At 37.8% G+C, this 11576-nt stretch overlaps 1 protein-coding gene across 4 annotated transcripts in view; it reads right to left on the bottom strand.

The window, feature by feature from the left end:
- The window catches only part of SMAD4 (SMAD family member 4), a 104890-nt gene that overhangs the window by 45341 nt on the left and 47973 nt on the right, over window positions 1-11576 (bottom strand). Inside the window, exon 1 of one of the 4 annotated variants that reach the window (XM_019627542.1) lies at window positions 11253-11502. The exons of 1 other annotated variant lie outside the window; for it this stretch is intronic. The gene's annotated coding sequence lies outside the window, so the exon portion shown is untranslated. Of the gene's footprint in view, window positions 1-1080; window positions 1194-8246; window positions 8350-11252; window positions 11503-11576 lie in introns of those variants that run through there. 2 more of the 4 variants (XM_019627543.1, XM_019627541.1) reach the window with 2 other exon arrangements.

Raw genomic sequence — 11576 nt, forward strand, 5'->3', positions numbered from 1 at the left:
TCCTCACAACTAGACTGAAGGAAAAAAACGACAGCAACTTGTCTGTTCCCCTTCCCCCAATTCCCCAATAAAAATCTTTAAAAAAAAAATTTCCCAGCACCATGCAGTTCCTGACATTTACCAGACAAAAGTTTATGGATTGACTATAGCTTTTTATTCTGTGGTATTTCCTTGCAACGAATTTTGAAAAATGCAAATACCTTGTTGTTGATCTCATTTTCAGATATTACATTCCAAAAGATTTGTACCAATTTCTTATGTAATTAAAGTGTTTGACTATATTTCACCACAATCTCACCATCAGATGTTATCACTTATAAAGTTTAAGCTATCTTTGGGCCTTATGGTATCTCAGAAACTGTTTTAATTGCACATTTATTTGAAAACTAATGAAAATATTCTTGCTTTCTTAAAGAACCATAGCTTTTCCATACATTTGTCTTTGTTGCATCCCTATGACCTCACACGTCTTAAAACATTATTTTAAAGTTCCTTATATAAAAAATATCAGCAAGAGTATACAGATGTTTTCCTACATTAAATAGCTCTAGATTATATTTTTACAGAGTGGTATGTAATGATAGTAGACAAGAGCCCTAGACTGGAATAAATAAAATTACATGTTCTAATTAAAGCTCTAGCAGTAGCATGACTAAATTAACATCTCTTTCAATTCTCATCTATAAAATGGGAACATCATCCGCCTTGCCAACTTTACAGACTTGCTATGGTAATTAAATGCAAGTGTACATAAAAGCAATCTGGGAATCATAAATTGACCAATTCAATAAACACTGTTTCTACTATGTGCAAATCACTACAGACACACAAAAAAGTAGCACATAATCAGAAAATGGTTCTCAACTCTATCAGACAAACATCCCATTTTTGTAACAACTTATGTCACCCATTAGCTATCCTGAAACAATTCTAACCTACTTACATGTATTTTTTTCAAAAATTAACAATGCCCTAATTATCATACAAATGAGAAAAAGATTAATATACAATAAAGTATGTATTTTAATAAAAATGCTCAGGCATATCAAATTTTAAAAGTGTAATAAAAATGGCACTTACATGTAGAATCATCATAAATATGACAGCTACAAATTCAAACCTTCCAAGGCAGGTGCGTTGTTTCAGCAACTCAAATACTACAATGACACTGCAGTTGGCCACATGGATTTTCCAAAATGGTGAACTCTTGATAAAGTTTCAAACAAAACAACTTCAATTAAGAAACTGAAATTTCATTTATGAAAAACTGAATACATACTAAGATGGAGTTGGGTTCTTGAGTAATTATATGTTTCCTCATACAGGAATTTCTGGGGCATTTGAAAGTATTGTGGGATGTAAGATATTAATAATTCTTCAAGGGCTGGCCGAGTGGCGCGTTGGTTAAGAGTTGGCTTGGGACGCCAGCTCTGAGCAGCAAGGCCCCGGTTCGGATCCCACATGAGGGCCATTGACGCTGCGCCCTCTACAGCTAAGATGGTGAACAACAGCTTGACCGGGAGCTGGGCTGCTGTGCGTCGCCGGCGACGGTGTAGGCTGCAGTGAAGTTGCAGTGAGCTGCCATAAGCTACCCTGAGCTGCCAAGAGCCGCCGTGAGCGGCCGTCCAGTGGCCGGCGACCAATCTGCCTCACCTGGGAAGAGCGCAGTGATAATACCAACATGGGTCAGTGAAGTGACGTCCTCCACAACTAGACTGATGAACAAAATGACAGCAACCTGTCTGTTCCCCTCCCCCAACTCCCCAATAAAATCTTTTAAAAAATAAAATAAAATAATTCTTCAAAGTCCCTCACATTGTAGGATGGCATCCTGATCCCCAACCACCAAAGCTCCTCCCACTAATTTCCACAACATCCTTTAAAGAGCAGTACTTACTCCATTGAGAACCACGCATCTAGAAGATCGAAACATATGACACTAACAGGCACTAAAAGAGGTAGGCGTTAAAGTGATTTGGGACTATAAATGAGAAAGCACAGAATGTCCACAGGTAAAATAAGTCTTTGCATGATGTATTTAGTCAGGCTAGGTTAGGCTATGTTGCAGTGACAGCCAACTCCCAAAATATCAGTAGCTTAAAACAAAGGTATATTTTCTGCATAAACTATATGTCCATGACAGATAAACTGGGAGCACTGCTCACCGTCATCTCTCAGGGATTAGGCTAACAAAGGCTCCATCTCTACATATGTCCTTCAATGGCAAGAGGAGAGCTAGGATAATTCATGCACTGTCTTTTGAAGGCGACTACTGCTTCTGTTCACGTTTGATTGGCCAAAGTCATATGACCATGTCAGTGGTTCTCAACCAGGGCAGCTTTGTCCCTCAGGGGACATTTGGCAATGTCTAGAGACATTTTTGATTGTCACAACTGGAATGGGAACGTGGCAGGCAGAGTACTACTGGGTATCTAGTGGGTAAAGGCAAGGGCTACTCCCAAACACCCTGCAATACACAAAACAGCCCCCCACAACAAAAATTTATCCAGCCCAAAATGTCAATAGTGCCAAGGCTGAGAAACCCTAGACCATGCCTAATTTCAAGGTGGAGGAGGGAGACAGAGAAGTGCAATATTGCTATGTGCCAGGAACAAGCCATCAGATTATTGGTGGAATAGTACTAAGAACTACCATATGTAAGCAAGAATTTGTCAAGCTAAAGGAAAAGCATAGGAAAAAGCAGAGGGATAAGAATACAGATGTTATGTCTAGAGTAGGTACATTCATGATAGGAAAGAGGAGAAGAAATAACATTAGATTTGCATTAGAAAGAAAACCACAGGGAGAGGGTACAGAATAGCTTTGGAAAGGAAAACAGAAAACTAGCTAGGAGACGGTGATCAGAAGAGTAAAGGCTTAGATTAGAGCATTACATGAGCAATGAAATCAAAGGGGAACAAATAAAATATTTCTAGGTAGAACAGACGAGATTTTTTAATCAACTAAGTATTAAGGGGTGAAAAGAAGAAAAAGTCAAAATGACCCACTTCCTAGCTAATTGAATGATGAAAAAAGAATAAGATTTAAAGGAGGTTAAGTCTGCTGAGTTTTGAAGAGCTCAGTAGAGAAGTTAAGCTTATTTCAAAGTCTCTAGCATAAAGATATGAGATCAAGTCACTGTAATTCAGAACATCCCATGGTGATGGGGTAATGGGAAGTAGAAAATCAGCAAAAGGGACAGAGGTTGCTCTTTTTTTTTTTTTTTAAGATTTTACTGGGAAATTGGGGGAGTGGAACAGCGTTGGGGGATCGGGGAAGGGGAACAGACAAGTTGCTGTCCTTTGGTTCTTCAGTCTAGTTGTGAAGGACGTCGCTTCACTGGCACATGTTGGTATTGTGATCATTGCACTCTTCCTGGGTGAGGCAGTCGCTCACCTGCCATTGGACGGCCGCTTACGGAAGCTTGCAAAAGCACACACCAGCTGCCGGCCAGCCCCACTGCAGCTTACGCCGTCACAGCCCAGCGCCACTTCGAGCTGTTGTTCACCATCTTAGCTGTAGAGGGCGCAGCGTCACCAGCCCTCTATGTGGGATCCGAATGGGCGCCCTGCTGCTCAGAGCTGGCATCCCAAGCCAACTCCTAACCAACGCGCCACTCGGCCAGCCCCAGAGGTTGCTCTTGTATATATCTAACCATTGTGTGTTTTGTCTCTAGCCTTGTTATTAATCATAAGCTGTCACTTGATGTTGACCATAGGTTTAATAGCAACTTCATGGACTACAAAGTCAGATAACGAAGCTAATTAAGTTACTCTAAAAATAAAAAGGCTGAGTACTGGCCTCAAGGGCTCCCATGTAAATCATAAATTTTAGTTAGTGAATGTTGACATGTTTTTATTTCTCAGATGTCTGTTTACTTTTGAATTAGTGGCTATATTCTATATGAAACATGTATTTTCTAGAAGTTATAGGTATTCTGATCAGTGATCAATAAACTATTAATACAGGAATAGTTGAGAAAAGTGCGTAAGTTTAACAAGAAGAAAAAGAAAAGCCTGGCCTGGTGAAACCTCACTAGGAAGAAATTCTAATCATAAGCTTACAAGCAGGGAAAAAAAGAGTGTGCAGGTTTAGTTCAATGGCCTGCAGGACAAGTTGTAGCCTAGATTCGAAACGGAGGAACATCTGAAAGGTGAGGTTCATCACACTGAGGGCAGTTGGAGGAGAACCTCTAAAAGCACAAAGGATTATACACACAGGTATTAATGATTATAAAAACCTGAGATGGGAATAATAGAATCAGAATGCTTTTATGATAACTTTTAAGATGAACTACAAGGAACAAATTTAGAGGTGTGCTTCTTTACCCATAGGACTTAGATTTAAATGTTATATTGGTACACCAGCTTCACCTTAATCTAATTTAAAAGTTAACATTTTTCTGGATAAATTAGAGGTTGTTAAAAGAAGAATCAACAAAGTCCTCTAGTTGACATCTGCTTTTGTCTACAAACATCTATTTTCCCTTTTGTAACAGTCCTCTGGGAGAAGCTCCCCATCTGGGCAGGTGGGACAGCCCCTAGCCTGACCACCCAGAGCCACCGCCTAGCCACATTAGTCGTTTCTAAGATGGGACAGGACCCAAGTCAGGCCAATGACAGCTCCAGGACTTATGCTGGAATTGCAGAGGGGAAAAAAGCTCTTTCTGCTGGACTTCAAGCTGGGAGTAGTGAAGCTGGAGCCTACCTGAAACTGGAAAAGCAAGGAAAACAAAACCAAGAGGTAGAGTGCTGAAGATACTGGCTGGTTGTGGCCCTGATTCAACACTCTGAGGCCAGCTCTACTTCCAGACCAAGCCAGTGAATTTCCCTTTTTACTTAAGTTTGACTGCTACATGTTGCCCAGTAGGTTAATAACTGAACAAAAATTGAATTAATAACATTCTCAGCCATAGCAGTAATATAATACAAACCACATAAACACTGGAATCTAGTCAATAACACAGGTAACCAGTTCCTTTAAAATAGCAGTTGTCAAACTCTCTGGTCTCAGGTCCCCTTATTTACATTCTTAATTATTGAGAATTCCAAATAGCTTTTGTTTATGTGAGTTATATCTATTGACAGCTACCATATTACAAATTAAAACTAAAATATTTATTTATTAAATTAAAATAATCCCTTTATGTGTTAATGTTTTATTAAAAGTAACAATTTTCCAAAACACACAAAAAAGTCAGTATTCAGAATGACTTTGTTTTTAATTTTTGCAAATTTCTTTAATGTCTAGCGTAAGAGAAGACAGCTGATTCTCATCTGCTTCTGCATTCAGTCTGTAGTGATATGCTGTTTTGGTTAAAAGTATATAAAGAAATTGTGCCTCACATACATAAGTAATTGGAAAAGAGAGGAGTATTTTAATAGCCTTTTAAGAAAATAATATATATTCATCCTTTATTCAACACCAAAATACACGTACCAATTCTTAAAGATTAGTTGCAATGTGAAATCTGAATCCATATCAATGAATTTCTTGGCTCTGTTATATAAAAATCCTTTGGTCTATATTGTACTTTGAATGGATCTCCTACCAATGCATGATATTGTAACATCATGCATTGGTCATCTGCAAAAATATTGGTTCAATGACTTATACAGATCTTCCAAATGTTAACACATTTACTTATACCATACACACACACACACACACACACACACACACACACAATCATACTCCTTAATATCACCACCAATCTCATCAGAAAAGTGTAAATATTGAGAAGCTAGCCCATGGTGGCAGATAAAAGTTTTCAAAAAATCTAATTTTCACTTGAAAGATCAGATTTTATCACTGGCAACAAATATTTTCCTTGAGTGGCAGGCTCAATTCACTCATTTTCAAGGAAACACTTGCTAAACACCCAACCAAGTCTGAGTAACTATGGTTTATCAGTCATTCTTTTAAGTAAAAATACAAGTGGTATTCCATTAAAAAAAAAAAGCAACTTGTTTAGCTTGCAGCCCAGTCACAAGTGCTTTTCCCTAGAGATAAACCTTGTACTTTGATGTGCAGAAGTACTTTATGCACTTCCATTTAACCACGCTATTAAAAAGATATGCACTCCAGAGCAGAGATTTTAAAAATTAAAACTTTTTACTACTTCACCAAGTTTTTCTTGTTGTTGTTTTTTTTAAGCTGAGCCATCCTGCCACCTGTTGGCAGCTCAGCTCAGGCCGGGACTTGAACCACTGTTGCTCAGAGCTCACACTCTTGAGTGAGCTCTTAACCAACTGAGCCACTCGGCCGGCCCTAACCAAGGATATTCTTAAGTGAAACTGGCATTTGTTTTTTCTAACGCTTAAGATGTGTGTTTGGCTGTGAAGAACAATGAAGATTGTTCGAGTTTGGTGCCACTGCCTTGATTCATACTATGGTACCAGTGGTTTATCCACCACTGCTTCTTCACCATCAGTGCAAATGTCACACAGTAAAAGGGCAAATAACATTTCAGTTTTAGTATGAAAATAATTGACTTCATGAACCCCCTAAAAGAAAAGGGTCATGGGGTACCCCAAGAGTCTGTGGGATACACTTTGGGAAACACTGTTTTAGAAAACTGGAAACTAAGGTGAATTTTAATAACTGACAACTGAAAAATACATGTCATAAAACCTTTTAAATGAAGGAGACTATCAAGTCATCTAATTTATTCTTTCAAAAGGGGCTGTCTCAGAGCCCTCTTCAGGTGAGCCCCGCCCTACTAAATACATATCAGGAGTGGGGCCCTACATTTAAAAAGCACTCTAGGAGTCTGAGGTGTTGTCAGTTTTACACACTTCACTTTACAAATTACCAAAAAGATAGTGAAACAAATTATAATATTGTGAATATATGCAACTGATAAAAAGCCTAATTACATGGAAATTATGTCAGTTTACTATCAGCCACCTGCACATCAAAACACATACAATTCTTCCTTCAATTAATTTTATTAAAAGATATCTATGGCAGACATGCACCTACTAGGGTGCTTATGTACAATGGTTCCTGGTTTATCGTACCCCATTAAGTATTATTTCCAGTTATCCTTTTCTCAGGTGATTCAATTACAATGGCTGGCCATCTATTGATATCAAATGCTCTAGAATTCACTAGTGAATACCACCGATAAATAACATTAATTCAGTTTTACATTTAGAAATACATTTGACTTGAAAGACCTGAACTGCATATATTAATACATTCATCCACATTAAGATATGGAAATCATACCTTACACAAAGACAAATATTCAGTAGCAGTCCATTTTTTCAAATCATAAATAAGATCTGCATTCTAAACATGCAAATTGGAGTTTGATAAATTTTAAGTAAATAACTCCAGTACACCCATGATTGTAAAATAAAACTTGTACTGTATTAAAACAAATGAAGCAATAGGATAAGCATACTAAAATATTCAAAGCATTTAAAATCAATGAGTACTTTTTTTATAATACAGATTCTCATGCTCCCTCCACTCCATTCCCATTCTGAATCTGTGTGTGTTGGGGTGGGGAGGGGGAAAACAATATTTTATTTTTTAAAAAAGGCTCTTCCAGAGACGGAGATATAACTACTCTTAGACTGGCGCTTTGGGTGATGGAGATGGAGAATTGAACATGCCCACATAAAAGAACTACCAACCAGTTGGGCTTGTTGAGCAACTTTCTCACAGTGTTTAAGTTAAACTCTGACAGCAAAAGCTAAATCAATGCAACCTGCATCTCAGGAACCCATGAAGTGATCAGTTAACTGGTGCCTAGAAAATTTTATGGTTTCCAAGCAGATTAACCCTCTCTGAAGACTAAGTTCCTTTGGGAGTTTGGATGCTAATTTTGGTACCTAAACAAAGTCACTAGTATTTAAAAGGAGCCTAAGTGAGCATTTTAGAGTACTTTAAAATTCGGCTTCCTAGTTAGAATAGTGATGATACACCAATTGAGATGATATATCATCACGGGAAATATAGCGTCCTCAACTTGCTACCTACCAGACGGTTCCAACAAATTGAAAAACGAAGAGGAGAGAAAAGGGGATAGAAGGACAGATGAAGGAACGGACTTGGAAGCAAAACAAATGTGGCAATACCTCCAGGAGACCCATTAAGTTAGATGTGAGATGATTATATTGTGCATATGCATATCACTGCATTAAAGAAGGGAAAGCTGACATAAGTAAAAGTTTAAAAAAAAAAAAAAAAAAACTTAGAGGACCCTAATAGCTCAACCACTTCAGAACTCCTACCTGACTGCACACAGAAGCCAACTGAAGAACAATTTCTAGGGGTGAAATCCAGCCATCAGTGTTTTGTAAAGCTCCCCAAGGGATTTCTAAGTGCAGCCAAGGTTGAGAACCACTGCCCTAAACCTTGGGCGTAAAAAGACAATAAAAAGATGAAGTCCATAGTTACAAGTTTTCCAAACTGCAAATAATTCTTATTTAAAATGTAAATAATATAGTTCTTGACCGTAAAGGTATTTACAATTATCACCAACTTGAATTTAAGATGCAACAATAGGCACTCTTTACAGTCTCTGGTAGCTTTCTATCTTACCTGATATAATTTGCAGCAGCAAATAATCGAGACTTAAATGATAAGGTTTTGACCATCTATTATCCTAGTTTTACACAGGTAAGCACTACCCTCATTTTTATCCAGTCTCATGATTAAAATAAATTTTCCTGGATGCCAATCACATACATAATGGTGTCAAGGTGACACAACCTAAAATACCTTGTTCCTGAGAAAGTGAAATCCAGCCACATTTCCCATCACCAAAATTACACATTTTAGAATGAGAAAAGAATCCAAAAATTCTAAATCTGACTCATTATCAAGCAAACGTTTTGGCATATTATGATGCAAACAGTATCATCCTGAAAGTCACTCAAATGAATATCTAGACATATTCGTCAAGTGTTTGAATTTCTTTTTAAACCAACTGAATCTTCATCAACTGTTGAGCAAAAAACCGAAACTTTTATAATTTCACAAACTTGTATTAAATTCTGTGTATGCTGATCTACCACCTTCAACTTTTTCATTTAGTGTAGAAAATAATGAAATCATTGAAACCAGTTAGTTTTATACATGATTAAACATTACCTCAGAGTCACCTTTAATCATCACTTAAGCAAAACAAAACAAAACTCTGCCTAACTACACAATCTTCTAAGGAAAAAAAAAAAAGAAATCCAAACATGTACAACGAGCACTGAAATGGCTAACATAAGATGTTTAAAAAACCATTCACTCTAAAATCAGAATGAAAAATTTTCTGAAAGAAAAACAGAAAAAAGTTAGGCTGAGCTATAGAGAGGAAAATAGAACAGAAATAAGTTTAAACATAAGAAAAACAATGTATGAGACGTTCTCACCAAAAGAGGCAAAATTTTAGGCAACACTAAATATACATTTTAAATATAATGAAGGTGGCAGATCCTGTAGGGTTAACTGCCCTAGTAGAAGGCTCAGGAACTCACAGCTCAATTAGAATAGTGTCTAATGATGTTACTATAACACCAGCTCACTCAGGGAAAAAACAGCTTCCAGGCTTCCAAGCTGAAGTGTGACTGGGCAGCATAAATTAGTTTTATATTTTCTCTGTAATTTTTTGGGGAGAAAAATCTGAAGAGGAATGCAGGAAAAAGAATTCACATATAAATGGAGAAATAACTACAATGTAGCTGCAGAAGTGAAGCACAGGTTTTTAGAAATAAGATTTGCTGCTTCCTTGTATAAGCAGAATTGCTTCAAGTAACAAAGCCATCAGAAAAGGTCAACGATTCATATAAAACTTATTCCAAACAATTTCAAAGTGACGCTCTCAGCACAAATTTTCATTAAATCTGAAACCAAATTGAAGTTGTTTTTTTAAGCTCAAGGTTTAAAATGAAGGCACTCAGTTGAACAAAAGAACTTTCTACTTAGGCACTCCCACTGAAAAATAAAACAATTAAGATGCAATACCCCTTTTTAAAGCAACCTTCCACAAAACCTGGAAAACAAACAAACAAACAAACAAACAAACAAAAAATCCACTTCTATTAATAGACTCACAAACTGATATATCAATTTTGTCTAGAAAGCTTTTAGTTTTAAGTCCAACAACTTAAACCTACATAATTCATCACCACCTTTAGATCTAAAGATACTCCAAATCTTAAATGTGTGACTTGCGTACATTTGTTCTGTAATAAACCCAAATAAGAAAGCAAAAATCATGACGTTATGGAAAAAACATTAATAAGAAATCATTTCAAAATGTTAACTGTCTCAAATCATTTACAACTTGAAATGTCATGTACTAACTTTCCCAAAGTTAACCCCAGCAGAAAACGAAAAGTTACACATTTACAACTTCGTATGTTATATTTCAATTGAAATATATTTAGTCTGCTATGACATAGCAACAGCAATTTATGAAACCCACAATAAAACTTATTTGAAAACAATGTTTCAAATCAAATTATTTATTGAAAGTACGTATTTCTCAATTTTCTATTAAGACTAAATGGTTTCTTCCAGCAAAAGTACTGAACCTACTTTTTAAACTCCCGGAATAATCAAACTGCTACTGAGATTAAAAGGATGCTAATTCTGTCAAAAGTCAAAGGCTGCTAACAAAAATTAGCCAAGACTACATGCCTTTGGAAGCCAATTCAGAGTTAATTAAAATGTCTCCACATTATCTTATATTTATTATCCCTAAATAACTGGCAATTTCACCTTAAATTATGGTGCAAAAACTAAAGGCATTTAGAAACTAAATTCAAAATGATCAGAAATAAATATATTCATTTTTAAAATTCACTAGGGTTTCAGAAGGAAGTAGCTATTAATCTTCAATAGGGCTTTTTAAAACGTCTCTATACCCGCAAAAGAAACCTTTCAAGTTAGCTAAACACACACACCCATTTCTTTGAAAATCTAGTTTGGATAAGTGATGGAGCCACCGCCCTCCACCCTACACTAATTTCACACCCAGTACTTGTAGTCCTAGCAGAAAGATAAACGATGTCTTTTTTTTTTTAATTGGGGGAGGGGTCAGTTAGGTGCTAAGATTGTTTCCCGCATATCGCCATCACCCACAATACTCAAAAAGTAAACAAATCAAAGCCAGAAATAAACTAGGTAGAGAAAATAAGGGGCAAAGAGAAAACAAAAATTTGTTTGAGAAAAGGAATTACGACAAGCCATTTATAATACAATTCGCATTTAGACACCTAAAGCAATACACTCCCACCGACCCAACGCGCTCGGCCCGGGCGGACGACGGAGAAACTACTCCACAACAACAAAGAGGAGCGGCGGCCGCCGCAGGAGTCCCGGTCCGAGTTTAACTTGATTCTGCGACCATCTGAGAAGGGAGGTCGGGGCCGAAGGACCGACCCTGGGACGCCAGGGACGCGAGGCACCTCGGCCCGGCCCGGCCTGCCTAAGGGCCGCTGGCCCGGCCAGGCCCATCAGGCGGCCCCGGTCGCTCTCCCGGCGGATCGCCGGCCTCCCGCGCGCTCCCCGCCGCCGTCGCCGGGAGCCCGCCCCGGGGCGGGGAAGCCGCGGGCGGGGTGCGA

The sequence above is a fragment of the Hipposideros armiger genome, unplaced genomic scaffold, assembly GCF_001890085.2.
Source record: "Hipposideros armiger isolate ML-2016 unplaced genomic scaffold, ASM189008v1 scaffold_736, whole genome shotgun sequence".
NCBI lineage: Eukaryota > Metazoa > Chordata > Mammalia > Chiroptera > Hipposideridae > Hipposideros > Hipposideros armiger.